At 45.0% G+C, this 17,169-nt stretch overlaps 1 pseudogene; it reads left to right on the top strand.

Moving 5' to 3' along the window:
- LOC123733372 (dynein axonemal heavy chain 11-like) overlaps positions 1-17,169 on the top strand; it is a 140,235-nt pseudogene that overhangs the window by 6,915 nt on the left and 116,151 nt on the right.

The raw sequence follows: 17,169 nt of genomic DNA, 5'->3' as shown, positions 1-17,169 counted from the left end.
TGTGATGGTGTTTTACACAGCTCAGGTCTGTTCCTGTAGATGAATGACACTACAGGGCTGTGTAGTTGTACTGATGTGATGGTGTTTTACACAGCTCAGGTCTGTTCCAGTAGATGAATGACAGTACAAGGCCGTGTAGTTGTACTGATGTGATGGTGTTTTACACAGCTCAGGTCTGTTCCAGTAGATGAATGACATTACAAGGCCGTGTAGTTGTACTGATGTGATGGTGTTTTATACAGCTCAGGTCTGTTCCAGTAGATGAATGACACTACAAGGCCGTGTAGTTATACTGATGTGGTGGTGTTTTACACAGCTCAGGTCTGTTCCTGTAGATGAATGACACTACAAGGCCGTGTAGTTGTACTGATGTGGTGGTGTTTTACACAGCTCAGGTCTGTTCCAGTAGATGAATGACACTACAAGGCCGTGTAGTTGTACTGATGTGATGGTGTTTTACACAGCTCAGGTCTGTTCCCTGTAGATGAATGACACTACAAGGCCGTGTAGTTGTACTGATGTGATGGTGTTTTACACAGTTCAGGTCTGTTCCAGTAGATGAATGACACTACAAGGCCGTGTAGTTGTAGTGATGTGATGGTGTTTTACACAGCTCAGGTCTGTTCCTGTAGATGAATGACACTACAGGGCTGTGTAGTTGTACTGATGTGATGGTGTTTTACACAGCTCAGGTCTGTTCCAGTAGATGAATGACACTACAAGGCCGTGTAGTTGTACTGATGTGATGGTGTTTTACACAGCTCAGGTCTGTTCCTGTAGATGAATGACACTACAAGGCCGTGTAGTTGTACTGATGTGATGGTGTTTTACACAGCTCAGGTCTGTTCCAGTAGATGAATGACACTACAAGGCCGTGTAGTTGTACTGATGTGATGGTGTTTTACACAGCTCAGGTCTGTTCCTGTAGATGAATGACACTACAAGGCTGTGTAGTTGTACTGATGTGATGGTGTTTTACACAGCTCAGGTCTGTTCCAGTAGATGATTGACACTACAAGGCCGTGTAGTTGTACTGATGTGATGGTGTTTTACACATCTCAGGTCTGTTCCAGTAGATGAATGACACTACAAGGCCGTGTAGTTGTACTGATGTGATGGTGTTTTACACAGCTCAGGTCTGTTCCAGTAGATGAATGACAATACAAGGCCGTGTAGTTGTACTGATGTGATGGTGTTTTACACAGCTCAGGTCTGTTCCAGTAGAATAATGACACTACAAGGCCGTGTAGTTGTACTGATGTGATGGTGTTTTACACAGCTCAGGTCTGTTCCCTGTAGATGAATGACACTACAAGGCCGTGTAGTTGTACTGATGTGATGGTGTTTTACACAGCTCAGGTCTGTTCCAGTAGATGAATGACACTACAAGGCCGTGTAGTTGTAGTGATGTGATGGTGTTTTACACAGCTCAGGTCTGTTCCAGTAGATGAATAACACTACAAGGCCGTGTAGTTGTACTGATGTGATGGTGTTTTACACAGCTCAGGTCTGTTCCAGTAGATGAATGACACTACAAGGCCGTGTAGTTGTACTGATGTGATGGTGTTTTACACAGCGCAGGTCTGTTCCAGTAGATGATTGACACTACAAGGCCGTGTAGTTGTACTGATGTGATGGTGTTTTACACAGCGCAGGTCTGTTCCAGTAGATGATTGACACTACAAGGCCGTGTAGTTGTACTGATGTGATGGTGTTTTACACAGCTCAGGTCTGTTCCAGTAGATGAATGACACTACAAGGCCCTGTAGTTGTACTGATGTGATGGTGTTTTACACAGCTCAGGTCTGTTCCTGTAGATGAATGACACTACAAGGCCGTGTAGTTGTACTGATGTGATGGTGTTTTACACAGCTCAGGTCTGTTCCAGTAGATGAATGACACTACAAGGCCGTGTAGTTGTACTGATGTGATGGTGTTTTACACAGCTCAGGTCTGTTCCAGTAGATGAATGACACTACAAGGCCGTGTAGTTGTACTGATGTGATGGTGTTTTATACAGCTCAGGTCTGTTCCAGTAGATGAATGACACTACAAGGCCGTGTAGTTGTACTGATGTGGTGGTGTTTTACACAGCTCAGGTCTGTTCCTGTAGATGAATGACACTACAAGGCCGTGTAGTTGTACTGATGTGATGGTGTTTTACACAGCTCAGGTCTGTTCCAGTAGATGAATGACACTACAAGGCCGTGTAGTTGTACTGATGTGATGGTGTTTTACACAGCTCAGGTCTGTTCCCTGTAGATGAATGACACTACAAGGCCGTGTAGTTGTTCTGATGTGATGGTGTTTTACACAGCTCAGGTCTGTTCCAGTAGATGAATGACACTACAAGGCCGTGTAGTTGTAGTGATGTGATGGTGTTTTACACAGCTCAGGTCTGTTCCTGTAGATGAATGACACTACAGGGCTGTGTAGTTGTACTGATGTGATGGCGTTTTACACAGCTCAGGTCTGTTCCAGTAGATGAATGACAGTACAAGGCCGTGTAGTTGTACTGATGTGATGGTGTTTTACACAGCTCAGGTCTGTTCCAGTAGATGAATGACACTACAAGGCCGTGTAGTTGTACTGATGTGATGGTGTTTTATACAGCTCAGGTCTGTTCCAGTAGATGAATGACACTACAAGGCCGTGTAGTTATACTGATGTGGTGGTGTTTTACACAGCTCAGGTCTGTTCCTGTAGATGAATGACACTACAAGGCCGTGTAGTTGTACTGATGTGGTGGTGTTTTACACAGCTCAGGTCTGTTCCTGTAGATGAATGACACTACAAGGCCGTGTAGTTGTACTGATGTGATGGTGTTTTACACAGCTCAGGTCTGTTCCAGTAGATGAATGACACTACAAGGCCGTGTAGTTGTACTGATGTGATGGTGTTTTACACAGCTCAGGTCTGTTCCCTGTAGATGAATGACACTACAAGGCCGTGTAGTTGTACTGATGTGATGGTGTTTTACACAGCTCAGGTCTGTTCCAGTAGATGAATGACACTACAAGGCCGTGTAGTTGTAGTGATGTGATGGTGTTTTACACAGCTCAGGTCTGTTCCTGTAGATGAATGACACTACAGGGCTGTGTAGTTGTACTGATGTGATGGTGTTTTACACAGCTCAGGTCTGTTCCAGTAGATGAATGACAGTACAAGGCCGTGTAGTTGTACTGATGTGATGGTGTTTTACACAGCTCAGGTCTGTTCCAGTAGATGAATGACACTACAAGGCCGTGTAGTTGTACTGATGTGATGGTGTTTTATACAGCTCAGGTCTGTTCCAGTAGATGAATGACACTACAAGGCCGTGTAGTTATACTGATGTGGTGGTGTTTTACACAGCTCAGGTCTGTTCCTGTAGATGAATGACACTACAAGGCCGTGTAGTTGTACTGATGTGGTGGTGTTTTACACAGCTCAGGTCTGTTCCAGTAGATGAATGACACTACAAGGCCGTGTAGTTGTACTGATGTGATGGTGTTTTACACAGCTCAGGTCTGTTCCCTGTAGATGAATGACACTACAAGGCCGTGTAGTTGTACTGATGTGATGGTGTTTTACACAGCTCAGGTCTGTTCCAGTAGATGAATGACAATACAAGGCCGTGTAGTTGTACTGATGTGATGGTGTTTTACACAGCTCAGGTCTGTTCCAGTAGAATAATGACACTACAAGGCCGTGTAGTTGTACTGATGTGATGGTGTTTTACACAGCTCAGGTCTGTTCCCTGTAGATGAATGACACTACAAGGCCGTGTAGTTGTACTGATGTGATGGTGTTTTACACAGCTCAGGTCTGTTCCCTGTAGATGAATGACACTACAAGGCCGTGTAGTGGTACTGATGTGATGGTGTTTTACACAGCTCAGGTCTGTTCCAGTAGATGAATGACACTACAAGGCCGTGTAGTTGTAGTGATGTGGAGGTGTTTTACACAGCTCAGGTCTGTTCCAGTAGATGAATAACACTACAAGGCCGTGTAGTTGTACTGATGTGATGGTGTTTTACACAGCTCAGGTCTGTTCCAGTAAATGAATGACACTACAAGGCCGTGTAGTTGTACTGATGTGATGGTGTTTTACACAGCGCAGGTCTGTTCCAGTAGATGATTGACACTACAAGGCCGTGTAGTTGTACTGATGTGATGTTGTTTTACACAGCGCAGGTCTGTTCCAGTAGATGATTGACACTACAAGGCCGTGTAGTTGTACTGATGTGATGGTGTTTTACACAGCTCAGGTCTGTTCCAGTAGATGAATGACACTACAAGGCCGTGTAGTTGTACTGATGTGATGGTGTTTTACACAGCTCAGGTCTGTTCCAGTAGATGAATGACACTACAAGGCCGTGTAGTTGTACTGATGTGATGGTGTTTTACACAGCTCAGGTCTGTTCCAGTAGATGAATGACACTACAAGGCCGTGTAGTTGTACTGATGTGATGGTGTTTTATACAGCTCAGGTCTGTTCCAGTAGATGAATGACACTACAAGGCCGTGTAGTTGTACTGATGTGGTGGTGTTTTACACAGCTCAGGTCTGTTCCTGTAGATGAATGACACTACAAGGCCGTGTAGTTGTACTGATGTGATAGTGTTTTACACAGCTCAGGTCTGTTCGAGTAGATGAATGACACTACAAGGCCGTGTAGTTGTACTGATGTGATGGTGTTTTACAAAGCTCAGGTCTGTTCCCTGTAGATGAATGACACTACAAGGTCGTGTAGTTGTACTGATGTGATGGTGTTTTACACAGCTCAGGTCTGTTCCAGTAGATGAATGACACTACAAGGCCGTGTAGTTGTAGTGATGTGATGGTGTTTTACACAGCTCAGGTCTGTTCCTGTAGATGAATGACACTACAGGGCTGTGTAGTTGTACTGATGTGATGGTGTTTTACACAGCTAGGTCTGTTCCCTGTAGATGAATGACACTACAAGGCCGTGTAGTTGTACTGATGTGATGGTGTTTTACACAGCTCAGGTCTGTTCCCTGTAGATGAATGACACTACAAGGCCGTGTAGTTGTACTGATGTGATGGTGTTTTACACAGCTCAGGTCTGTTCCAGTAGATGAATGACACTACAAGGCCGTGTAGTTGTAGTGATGTGATGGTGTTTTACACAGCTCAGGTCTGTTCCTGTAGATGAATGACACTACAGGGCTGTGTAGTTGTACTGATGTGATGGTGTTTTACACAGCTCAGGTCTGTTCCTGTAGATGAATGACACTACAAGGCCGTGTAGTTGTACTGATGTGATGGTGTTTTACACAGCTCAGGTCTGTTCCAGTAGATGAATGACACTACAAGGCCGTGTAGTTGTACTGATGTGATGGTGTTCTATACAGCTCAGGTCTGTTCCAGTAGATGAATGACACTACAAGGCCGTGTAGTTGTACTGATGTGGTGGTGTTTTACACAGCTCAGGTCTGTTCCTGTAGATGAATGACACTACAAGGCCGTGTAGTTGTACTGATGTGGTGGTGTTTTACACAGCTCAGGTCTGTTCCAGTAGATGAATGACACTACAAGGCCGTGTAGTTGTACTGATGTGATGGTGTTTTACACAGCTCAGGTCTGTTCCAGTAGATGAATGACACTACAAGGCCGTGTAGTTGTACTGATGTGATGGTGTTTTACACAGCTCAGGTCTGTTCCAGTAGATGAATGACACTACAAGGCCGTGTAGTTGTACTGATGTGATGGTGTTTTACACAGCTCAGGTCTGTTCCAGTAGATGAATGACACTACAAGGCCGTGTAGTTGTACTGATGTGATGCTGTTTTATACAGCTCAGGTCTGTTCCAGTAGATGAATGACACTACAAGGCCGTGTAGTTGTACTGATGTGGTGGTGTTTTACACAGCTCAGGTCTGTTCCTGTAGATGAATGACACTACAAGGCCGTGTAGTTGTACTGATGTGGTGGTGTTTTACACAGCTCAGGTCTGTTCAAGTAGATGAATGACACTACAAGGCCGTGTAGTTGTAGTGATGTGATGGTGTTTTACACAGCTCAGGTCTGTTCCCTGTAGATGAATGACACTACAAGGCCGTGTAGTTGTACTGATGTGATGGTGTTTTACACAGCTCAGGTCTGTTCCAGTAGATGAATGACACTACAAGGCCGTGTAGTTGTAGTGATGTGATGGTGTTTTACACAGCTCAGGTCTGTTCCTGTAGATGAATGACACTACAAGGCCGTGTAGTTGTACTGATGTGATGGTGTTTTACACAGCTCAGGTCTGTTCCTGTAGATGAATGACACTACAAGGCCGTGTAGTTGTACTGATGTGATGGTGTTTTACACAGCTCAGGTCTGTTCCAGTAGATGAATGACACTACAAGGCCGTGTAGTTGTACTGATGTGATGGTGTTTTACACAGCTCAGGTCTGTTCCTGTAGATGAATGACACTACAAGGCTGTGTAGTTGTACTGATGTGATGGTGTTTTTCACAGCTCAGGTCTGTTCCAGTAGATGATTGACACTACAAGGCCGTGTAGTTGTCCTGATGTGATGGTGTTTTACACATCTCAGGTCTGTTCCAGTAGATGAATGATACTACAAGGCCGTGTAGTTGTACTGATGTGATGGTGTTTTACACAGCTCAGGTCTGTTCCAGTAGATGAATGACAATACAAGGCCGTGTAGTTGTACTGATGTGATGGTGTTTTACACAGCTCAGGTCTGTTCCAGTAGATGAATGACACTACAAGGCCGTGTAGTTGTACTGATGTGATGGTGTTTTACACAGCTCAGGTCTGTTCCCTGTAGATGAATGACACTACAAGGCCGTGTAGTTGTACTGATGTGATGGTGTTTTACACAACTCAGGTCTGTTCCCTGTAGATGAATGACACTACAAGGCCGTGTAGTTGTACTGATGTGATGGTGTGTTACACAGCTCCGGTCTGTTCCAGTAGATGAATGACACTACAAGGCCGTGTAGTTGTAGTGATGTGATGGTGTTTTACACAACTCAGCTCTGTTCCAGTAGATGAATAACACTACAAGGCAGTGTAGTTGTACTGATGTGATGGTGTTTCACACAGCTCAGGTCTGTTCCAGTAAATGAATGACACTACAAGGCCGTGTAGTCGTAGTGATGTGATGGTGTTTTACACAGCTCAGGTCTGTTCCTGTAGATTAATGACACTACAGGGCTGTGTAGTTGTACTGATGTGATGGTGTTTTACACAGCTCAGGTCTGTTCCCTGTAGATGAATGACACTACAAGGCCGTGTAGTTGTACTGATGTGATGGTGTTTTACACAGCTCAGGTCTGTTCCAGTAGATGAATGACACTACAAGGCCGTGTAGTTGTAGTGATGTGATGGTGTTTTACACAGCTCAGGTCTGTTCCAGTAGATGAATAACACTACAAGGCCGTGTAGTTGTACTGATGTGATGGTGTTTTACACAGCTCAGGTCTGTTCCAGTAGATGAATGACACTACAAGGCCGTGTAGTTGTACTGATGTGATGGTGTTTTACACAGCGCAGGTCTGTTCCAGTAGATGATTGACACTACAAGGCCGTGTAGTTGTACTGATGTGATGGTGTTTTATACAGCGCAGGTCTGTTCCAGTAGATGATTGACACTACAAGGCCGTGTAGTTGTACTGATGTGATGGTGTTTTACACAGCTCAGGTCTGTTCCAGTAGATGAATGACACTACAAGGCCGTGTAGTTGTACTGATGTGATGGTGTTTTACACAGCTCAGGTCTGTTCCAGTAGATGAATGACACTACAAGGCCGTGTAGTTGTACTGATGTGATGGTGTTTTACACAGCTCAGGTCTGTTCCTGTAGATTAATGACACTACAAGGCCGTGTAGTTGTACTGATGTGATGGTGTTTTACACAGCTCAGGTCTGTTCCAGTAGATGAATGACACTACAAGGCCGTGTAGTTGTACTGATGTGATGGTGTTTTACACAGCTCAGGTCTGTTCCAGTAGATGAATGACACTACAAGGCCGTGTAGTTGTACTGATGTGATGGTGTTTTATACAGCTCAGGTCTGTTCCAGTAGATGAATGACACTACAAGGCCATGTAGTTGTACTGATGTGATGGTGTTTTACACATCTCAGGTCTGTTCCAGTAGATGAATGACACTACAAGGCCGTGTAGTTGTACTGATGTGATGGTGTTTTACACAGCTCAGGTCTGTTCCAGTAGATGAATGACAATACAAGGCCGTGTAGTTGTACTGATGTGATGGTGTTTTTGATCTGGATTTTATCTCTGTGGTCTATGTTAAAATCAAATCAAATCAAAGTACATTTTCTCACATGCGTGGAATACAACTGGTGTAGACTTTACCATGAACTGCTTTCTTACGAGCCCATCCCAACAACGCAGAGTTAAGAAATCAATGAAAATATTAAAATAGTAAGGAGATGAATGAAATAAAATACACAAGAATAGAGCTACATACAGTACAGTCAGGTTGACTACAGCATTCTGCTATACAGGTTAGACGTAGTTAGTTGTAATTACTGTCCTCGATTAGAACAACAGTTTACACTGTGCTGTAGTGTGTTTTGGCCATGTCCTTCCTAATGACACTCGTAAAGGGTTTAAGACTTAGTCAGACTTTTAATGAACATCTTGTAATTACAGCAGTGCAGCTGTATTAACTTTACCATAGATCCCTCATCATTACTTCTCCACTGAGACTCACTGAGCTACTGACAAATGGCTGGTCGCATGGCAGATGACTACTGTGTGTGTGTGTGTGTGTGTGTGTGTGTGTGTGTGTGTGTGTGTGTGTGTGTGTGTGTGTGTGTGTGTGTGTGTGTGTGTGTGTGTGTGTGTGTGTGTGTGTGTGTGTGTGTGTGTGTGTGTGTGTGCAGAGTAGACGTATCATTGTTTTCACTCATGGCAGTGGAACGATCAGTACCCAGGATCATTTATGTTAATAAGAGCAGAGTGATTAATATGGTAATGACAACCCTCTCAGGAGGCACAGCTGTCACCGCACTAACAGGAAGGGCCTTCACATGCTGCTGCTGTGGAGAGCTGTGGGACAAGACTGTAGGAGTGTATGTGTGTGTGAATTTGTGTCTCTCTCGCTGTGTGTGCGCACGTGGCAATGGTATTGACCTTTTCTCCAGTACAATGTGTTACTCCAAAGCTGTATGATTTGAATGACCCACTTCCAGCAGCTGAACAGAGGGTCACTGGCCTCAACTCCAAGCACTTGAGTCTGGCAGCGCTGAAAACATCCATCAAAGGAAAACATGGAAATACGCCTGCCTTGTATGAGAAGTTGAAACCTGAAATCAAAGAATTATTTGTGAGAAATTACATATAAAGCGATCAATATTTAAACATGTTTGTCTTGTTAAAGAAGTAGCGAAACCCAATTAAATAAATGCTCAATTAAATGTAGTTTAAAAAATGCACAAGCCACAAATAATGGATGAACTAGGTAAATCAATGAGAACTTTGCTGCTCCGCGTCTCAACTGAACATGCAACACTTTGTCAAAAGGCATTATGTCAGATCTTAATTACTAATGATTTTTCCCACTGGTTCCTGGATCACGTACAATGGCCTTTTGTGAGTGATGTTCAGGTTTTAGCCCTGTTCTCTTCGCCACTTTGTTTTTGCATTAATTGATCGCTAATGGCATGTGATTAATTGTGACATGGCGGTTCATTGAGCAGTACTATGATAAATACCCAGTCAGTAGGGCTATGCTGTAGCTTCAACACTGTGTGTAGTAGAGTACTGTGTAAAAGAAAGTTGAAGGACATGAGGGATAATGTAAACAGAGCCTCTGCGTTATGCACTGCATGTCACAGGCCTTAAACACATTATTTTCCCAGTGGTTTCAAAGCCTAATCAGTCCTGCTAGCTGGCCCTAAATTTGAGATTGAGTAAGTCGAGGCTGGCCAAGTAAAATGGCAAAACTTGTAGATGAATTCAGAATTTATGAAGATAATATTTCAGGGCCCATCAGCTTGGGGACGTTAAACTCCACTCAATCCAGAGAGCCCCTGCTGTGCTTCTCCCTCCCCCCCTCCCCACCTCTGCTTATTTTTACAGCCAGCCGTCCAGAAATCCATTAGTCTTTTCATGGCCTATGTTCACACCAGTGTCAACCAGGCAAGTGAAAAATACCCGGCACGATGAGAAGAAGTACAATTACACCACTCCAAAAGAGCTTTCTCCAGCAGATCACCCTGTACAGCAAGTTCCTGGGGAAGAGCCGGGCTCAGATCCGTGGGAAGATGAAGCGCCTCGTCAGCGGCCTTCAGAAGCTCCAGACTACCGCCGCTCAGGTAGGAGTCTGAGTACGTCCCAAATGGCACCCTATTTCCTATGGTGCACTACTTTAAACCAGGCCCTCTGCACTATACAGGGAATAAGGTGCCATTTGGAATGTAGGGAATAAGGTGCCATTTGGAATGTATGGAATAGGGTGCCATTTGGAATGTAGGAAATAGGGTGCCATTTGGAATGTATGGAATAGGGTGCATTTGGAATGTATGGAATAGGGTGCCATTTGGAATGTAGGGAATAGGGTGCCATTTGGAATGTATGGAATAGGGTGCCATTTGGAATGTATGGAATATGGTGCCATTTAGAATGTATGGAATAGGGTGCCATTTGGAATGTATGGAATAGAGTGCATTTGGAATGTAGGGAATAGGGTGCCGTTTGGAATGTAGGGAATAGGGTGCCATTTGGAATGTAGGGAATAGGGTGCCATTTGGAATGTAGGGAATAGGGTGCATTTGGATTGTATGGAATAGGGTGCCATTTGGAATGTAGGGAATAGGGTGACATTTGGAATGTAGGGAATAGGGTGCATTTGGAATGTATGGAATAGGGTGCCATTTGGAATGTAGGGAATAGGGTGCCATTTGGAATGTAGGGAATAGGGTGCCATTTGAGAGGCAGGCTTTAACGTTTTGTTAATATCAGAACCTCAAGGCTGTGGGACGAGATCAGAGGAGGTTTGAGTAGCACATTTGTATAATGCCTTTTGCCTTTCCACTGATTGAATGCTGCTGATAAACCTTGAAATGTACGTAAATCACATTTTATAGCTATTGCCGGAAAGAGTACAACATTGGATTTCCATTTATTTAATCAATTTTTATTGCAAAAAAAAAATGCCATCAGAAGATGTATTATAATATCATTAACACAGACGTGACATAAATCAGATTCATTATCCAAAGTATGATGATATTCATGTATTGCTCAAATGGTACCCTATTCTCTATATACTGTACGGTGCCTTCAGAATGTATTCAGACCCCTTGACTTTTTCCACATTTTATTACTTTACAGCCTTATTCTAAAATGGATTAAATAAAAAACATGTCGTCATCAATCTACACACTATACCCCATAATGACAAAGCGAAACAGATATTTTTTACATTTTTGCTAATTTATTACAATTTCAAAACAGATACCTTATTTACATAAGTATTCAGACCCTTTGCTATGAGACTCGAAATTGAGTTCAGGTGCATCCTGTTTCCATTGATCATCCTTGAGATGTTTCTACAACGTGATTAGAGTCCACCTGTGTTAAATTCAACTAATTGGACATGATTTGGAAAGGCACACACCTGTCTATATAAGGTTCCACAGTTGACAGTGTATGTCAGAGCAAAAACCAAGCCATGAAGTTGAAGGAATTGTCCGTAGAGCTCCAAGACAGGATTGTGTCGAGGCACAGATCTGGGGAAGGATACCAAAAAATGTCTGCAGCATTGAAGGTCCCCAAGAACACAGTGCCCTCCATCATTCTTAAATGGAAGACTCTTCCTAGAGCTGGCTGCCCGGCCAAACTATGCAATCGGGGGAGAAGGGCCTTGGTCAGGAGGTGACCAAGAACCAGATGGTCACTCTGACAGAGCTCCAGAGTTCCTCTGTGGAGATGGCAGAACCTTCCAGAAAGACAACTATCTCTGCAGCACTCCATCAATCTGGATTTTATGGTAGAATGGCCAGATGGACGCCTCTCCTCAGTAAAAGGCACATGAGAGGCCGCTTGGAGTTTGCCAAAAGGCACCCAAAGGACTCTCAGACCATGAGAAACAAGATTCTCTGGTCTGATGAAACCAAGATTGAACTCTTTGGCCTAAATGCCAAGCATTATGTCTTGGAGGAACCCTGGCACCATCCCTACGGTGAAGCATGGTGGTGGCAGCATCATGATGTGGGGATGTTTTTCAGTGGCAGGGACTGGGAGACTAGTCAGGATCAAGGGAAAGATGAACGGAGAAAATTATAGAGAGATCCAGAGCGCTCAGGACCTCAGACTGGGGCGAAGGTTCACCTTCGAATAGGACAACGACCCTAAGCACACAGCCAAGACAATGCAGGAGTGGCTTCGGGACAAGTCTCTGAATGTCCTTGAGTGGCCCAGCCAGAGCCCGGACTTGAACCCGATCGAACATCTCTGGAGAGACCTGAAAATTGCTGTGCAGCGACTTTCCCCATCCAACCTGACAGAGCTTGAGAGGATCCGCAGTGAAGAATGGGAGAAACTCCCCAAATACAGGTGTGCCAAGCTTGTAGCGTCATACCCAAGAAGACTCGAGGTTGTAATCACTGCCAAAGGGGCTTCAATAAAGTACTGAGTAAAGAGTCTGAATACTTATGTAAATGTTATATTTCAGTTTTACATTTTTAATAAATGTGCAGACATGGCTGTTTTTGCTTTGTCATTATGGGGTATTGTGATGTTATTATGGGGTATTGTTTGTAGATTGATTGTGTATAGATTTTTTGTTGTTGAGTAAGGCTGTAATGTAACAAAATGTGGAAAAAGTCACCACAGCCCTATGGGACCTACTTTTGACCACAGCCCTATGGACTCTGGTCAAAAGTAGTGTGCAGTCTGAGATGGGATCCTCTTATGGGACTGTGTGGTTTACTGTAGGTTAAGGAGCTAAAAGCCAAACTGGCATCCCAAGAAGAGGATCTGACCCTGAAGAACGCTGATGCAGAAGCTCTCGTCAGTTAGATTGGACAGCAGACTGAGATGTAGCTACCAGAGAGAGGCTGCAGATGTAGCAGGTCATCTTGTTAAATATCCAATCAGACATGGCTCAATTACATATCAAATATCTATATTACTAGATGGCATTTTTAATACTTGATTCGCGCTTGATCTACTTTTGCCCGGTGCAATGGACAATAGAATAGTCCTAAAAGTGCAAACTCCAATCTCAATCAAGCGCATCTCAAATATTTCAAGACAAATACTTGACATTATGTTTTTCACCCAGGTCTATTATTTCACTTATTTCACAAAAAAAGGTCAAGCCCTCACAGTTGAAGGAGTGACTTAGCTAAGTGACTTAGCTGACAGTGTCTGTGTCCTCTGTTCAGCTGTCTGTCATCCAGACAGAGGATTCACTGAAGCATAGGGACTGTGAGACTGACCTGGCCAAGGCAGAGCCCGTTCTGCAGGCTGCTACTGCAGTGCTGGACAGCCTTAACAAGGTACAATACTCAAATCATGTCATAGATTATAGAGCAATTGTCGCTAAGCCACATATCTAATAAGGTAACCAGTCAACCTGTAAATGAACCAGTTATTTACAGTACTTGCTGTGTCTAAATCAAGCTAATGATCCTTTTGGTTTGTTGTATATGGTTCTTGATTGATTTATTCAATTGTCATAAAGCCAGGAAAGTCATTGATAGATCAATTATATTCTGCAATAACTACCTGGTGGTACATTGTATCTGTCTCCAAGGAGCTGAACCCTCCGGCAGCGGTGATCAAGGTGGCGGTGATGGTGCTGCTGGCTCCGTGTGGCTTCGTTCCCAAGCAGAGGAGCTGGAAGGCAGCCCGGGCCTTTAGGGGCAAGGTAACCAAGGTTACCACCCGTCACTGTGTCAATCACATCATCGTCTGTCTGAGGGATGCCAGTGTAATCTGGGTCTGGGCCTTGACCCTGTATGTACCCTGCATGTCTCATCCTCACAATTCAGCTGCATGATGGCTCTTTGAATATAGTTCTGAAAGGAGCCAGCGCCACTGTACTGTACGGTCCTCTGGGCTCAAAGATGAATGTTCTTGGATTGTCTTTATTATGTTGGCTCAACAAGTCCATCAACCAATCCAACATTAGTCTGCCTTGTGACATCATCAACATGTGCAAGACGTGTTTTACAGTCAAAAGCTGTGTTAGTTCCACTTGACTGACAACAATACATCACCCTTTCTACATGAATAGGTATTGTATCTTGATGCAAACATGTCTCCCTGTGGTTTCCAGGTGGATGACCTCCGCTGGTGTCGTATGACAAGGAGCACATCGCTGAGTCATGTCTGGTGGTGGTGAAGCAGAAGTACATGAGGAACCCAGAGTTTCACCCTGACCTAGTCAGGACCAAGTCCACCGCCTCTGCAGCTGGGCCATCAACATGGTCAGATACTAGGAGGTCAGACAGAGAGCAGTCTGAAATAGAGCTTGATGTGTATCACTAAGATAGTTTGAATGTGGCTGTCACGGGTGTCGTAAGGATTTGACCAAAATGCAGCGGGAATATGTATACTCATCTTCTTTTTATTTTGAAGAAGGAAAACAACTAAATACGTATACAAAAAAGAACAACACGAAACAGTCCCGTCAGGTGCAACAAACACTAAACAAGGAACAACTACCCACAAACTCCCACAGAAAAACACCCATCTTAAATAGGACCTTCAATTAGAAGCAACTAAGAGCAGCTGCTTCCAATTGAAGGTCAACCCCATTAACTAAACATAGAACTAGACATACTAGATTAACATAGAAATATACTAATATAGAACATAACCCAACAAACCCCGAAACACTCTAAACAAACACCCCTCTTAAAACAGAACATAGCCCAACAAACCCCGAAACACTCTAAACAAACACCCCCTGCCACATCCTGACCAAACTACAATAACAAATAACCCCTTATACTGGTCAGGACGTGACAGTACCCCCCCCCCCAAAGGTGCAGACCCCAGATGCACCTCACACAAAAAATAAACACAAAAAAATAAACCCCAAAACAAAAATAATCCCAAACTAAAGGGAGGAAAGGGAGGGTGGCCACCGTCACCGACGGTTCTTGTGCTACACCCCCCCTCCCCAACCTCCTCCTACAGAGGTGGCTCAGGCTCCGGCCTTACTCCCCAACCTAACCTGTCCACCCCCGCTAAATACTTATTAAATATTACCCCTCCCGAAGTCTCTGGGCTATGGCGCATCGCTGAAGACCTCGGGCTGATGTGCGTCGCTGGAGACCTCGGGCTGAAGGGCGACTCTGGCTGCGCTGATTCCGGACTGTAGGGCGACTCTCTCGGTTCTGGACTGTGGGCCGTCTCTCTCGGTTCCGGACTGTGGGCCGTCTCTCTCGGCTCCGGACTGTGGGCCGTCTCTCTCAGCTCCGGACTGTGGGCCGTCTCTGCTGGCTCCGGACTGTGGGCCATCTCTCTACGGGGCACTGTCGCCGGAAGCTCTGGACGGGGCACTGTTGCCGGACACTCTGGACGAGGCACTGTTGCCGGACACTCTGGACGAGGCACTGTTGCCGGACACTCTGGACGAGGCACTGTTGCCGGACACTCTGGACGAGGCACTGTTGCCGGACACTCTGGACGAGGCACTGTTGCCGGACACTCTGAACAGGGCATTGTTGCCGGACTCTCTGAACAGGGCACTGTTGCCGGAAGCTCTGGACGGGGACTGCGCACTGAAGGCCTGATGCGTGGGGCTGGCTTTGGAGGCGCCAGACTGGAGACACGCACCTCAGGGCTAGTGCGGGGAGCAGGAGCAGGAGCAGGATGAGCTGGATTGGGCTGACGCACTGGAGGCCTGGTGCGTGGGGCTGGTAGTGGAGGTACTAGACTGGAGACATGCACCCCAAGGCTAGTGCGAGGAGCGGGAACAGGACGTACTAGACTGGGCTGACGCACTGGAGGCCTGGTGCGTGGTGCTGGCTTTGGAGGCGCCAGACTGGAGACACGCACCTCAGGGCTAGTGCGGGGAGCGGGAACAGGATACACTGGGCCGTGGAGGCGCACTGGCGGTCTCGAGCGCAGGACTGGCACCACCCGTACTGGCTGGGTGCCCGCTTCCCCCCGGCAAATGCGGGACGCTGGCACCGAGCACACCGGCCTGTGGATGCTCGGCCTCGACGCCGTGTGCATCACCCCATAGCACGGGGCCTGACCAGTATGACGCTGCCTCCGGTAAGCACGGGGAGTTGGCTTAGGGCTCAACCCTGGCCTAGCCAAACGACCCGTGTGCCCCCCCCCCAAAAAAAAATAATAATGGGGCTGCCTCTCAGGCTTCCTTAACTCCTCCATAGCCCTGGATATGCTCATCCTCATCTCCGCCCATGTCCATCCTTCTTCATCGTGCTCCTTACCCCGCTGCTTGGTCCTTTGTTGGTGGGTTGTTCTGTCACGGGTGTCGTAAGGATTTGACCAAAATGCAGCGGGAATATGTATACTCATCTTCTTTTTATTTTGAAGAAGGAGAAACAAATAAGTACATATACAAAAAAGAACAACACGAAACAGTCCCGTCAGGTGCAACAAACACTAAACAAGGAACAACTACCCACAAACTCCCACAGAAAAACACCCATCTTAAATAGGACCTTCAATTAGAAGCAACTAAGAGCAGCTGCTTCCAATTGAAGGTCAACCCCATTAACTAAACATAGAACTAGACATACTAGATAAACATAGAAATATACTAACATAGAACATAACCCAACAAACCCCAAAACACTCTAAACAAACACCCCTCTTAAAACAGAACATAGCCCAACAAACCCCGAAACACTCTAAACAAACAACCCCTGCCACGTCCTGACCAAACTACAATAACAAATAACCCCTTATACTGGTCAGGACGTGACAGTGGCTCAGTTAGTAGAGCACAGCGCTTGCAATGACAGTATACCAAAATGTACTACTTACTGTCAGTCACTTTGGTTATAAGCATCTGCTAAATGGGATATATTATTTTATTATTATAATATCACATTGAATGCCATTGATAGATTATCATTAAATCATGAACCAATTGTTTCATTCATCAATATAAACTACCATTGAAAAGTTTGGGGTCACTTAGAAATGTCCTTGTTTTTGAAAGAGAACCAATTTTTTGGTCCATTAAAAT

Source organism: Salmo salar, chromosome ssa02 (assembly GCF_905237065.1).
Source record: "Salmo salar chromosome ssa02, Ssal_v3.1, whole genome shotgun sequence".
Lineage (NCBI taxonomy): Eukaryota > Metazoa > Chordata > Actinopteri > Salmoniformes > Salmonidae > Salmo > Salmo salar.
This window is presented reverse-complemented; position numbering and strand designations above follow the sequence as displayed.